This window comes from Sturnira hondurensis, unplaced genomic scaffold (genome assembly GCF_014824575.4).
Source record: "Sturnira hondurensis isolate 20B ecotype Veracruz unplaced genomic scaffold, ASM1482457v3 Scaffold0016273, whole genome shotgun sequence".
Classification (NCBI taxonomy): Eukaryota; Metazoa; Chordata; class Mammalia; order Chiroptera; family Phyllostomidae; genus Sturnira; species Sturnira hondurensis.
This window is the reverse complement of record NW_028088904.1, coordinates 1,909,301-1,911,022: the sequence shown is the minus strand read 5'-3', so window position 1 is coordinate 1,911,022 and position 1,722 is coordinate 1,909,301.

Here is a 1,722-nt window from a genome sequence, read left to right as displayed (position 1 = left end):
TGTTCCTTCTTGGGTCCAACTTCTTTGGCACTCTCTGAGCTTCCTGTATTTCCTGGAAGTCTATTTCCTTTGCCAGACTGGGGAAGTTCTCCTTTATTATTTGTTCAAATATGTTTTCCACTCATGGCTGTTTCTTTCCCCCTTCTGGTACCCCTATAATCCAGATGTTGGAATGTTTAAAGATGTCCTGGAGGTTCCTAAGCCTCTCCTCATTTTTTTGAATTCTCATTTCTTCATTCCTTTCTGGTGGGATGTTTTGTTCTTCCTTCTGGTCCATTCCATTGATTTGTGTCCCCGTTTCCTTTCCATCACTATTGGTTTCCTGTGCATCTCCCATCATTTCAATTCGTTTAGCCTTCATATGTTCCTCTAATTTATGACTATAATCTACCAGTTCTGTGAGCATCCTGATAAATAGTGTCCTGAATTGTGCTTCTGAGAGGCTGGCAATTTCTCGGTCGCTTAGAGTTATTGGCTCTGAGACTTTGAGTTCTTCTTGCGCCATCTTTCGGGTTGTTTGTGCCTGTTCCATAGCAGGATCAGAGCCCTAAAGTGTTCACTAGAACAGGGCAACTAAGTCGCTGGGTTGTGACGCTGTATGTGGGGGCGGGGTCAAAGAGGGACAATAGCTCTCACTGGTATTGCATGGCAACTAAGTCGCTGGGTTGTGATGCTGTATGTGGGGGCGGGGTCAAAGAGGGACTATGGCGTCCTGTTCGCCGCCTGCCACCACAGCCCTCACTGGTGCCACAGTTGCTGCCGTCACCGGGCCCACACGTTTCGTCCCACTGCAAGGAAGTGTGCCACCGCCATCAGCCCTCACCCCCTGGGGCCTGCGTGGTCTGTCTCACTGTGCGCGAATATGCGCCTGCGGTCTGCCCCGCACCCCAACTGGTTCCCATCTGCCTGCGAACCTGGTTCAGAGGCCCTGTCGTGCCCGACCCTGCTCACTGCTGGCTCCGCCCTTCTTACCGCCCCGTTGAACGGTTAGATGTAGTCGGACTTCCATATAATTCAATTTTCTGTCCTTTGGTTGTGTCTTTGTTTCTCCAAACCTTTGCTGTATTCAAACTTGGTTGTGGGAGAAGGCACAGTGTTTCCACCTATGCCTCCATCTTGGCGAAAGTCCACACAAATCACTTTTGACATGTTCAATTAGTCATAGAACCTTCTCCATACATGGCATTCATCATTTTTGCATTTAAGTTGTGTTTTTATGTTTTTTGAAATAATTAGCCATAATATGCTGAAAATGTTGCATTTTCTGGCATGTTAATACTAAAATGGCTACACAAAAATTCACAAATTTTGATAGGTTTTAATTTTTAAATGCACATGGCTATGTATTTGGAATGCACACTGTTAAACTGTATTGTGGACTGTCACAATACAATGCAACACAACTATTTCAAATGAAGTTAAAGACAACTAAACACTACTAGAGCCCTTGTATAGAAGAAAACATAAAAGAATTTTTGGCCAACTCAATACTTATAGGGAGACAGAATGCTCAAAGTTTGTCTGAAAAAGGTACTTCATTAACAGAGTCATCAAGGCATTTCAATACATGAAGTTATACATTTGATGTTCTTTTTTGATGGTTGGGTAAGATAATTTATAGGACTCTACCAAAACTCCCTGGAAGATTCATAGAATGAACCATGTTATAAAATGAGGATATGAGACAAACTGTTCAGAAAGTGGAAGTATAATTATAAATAC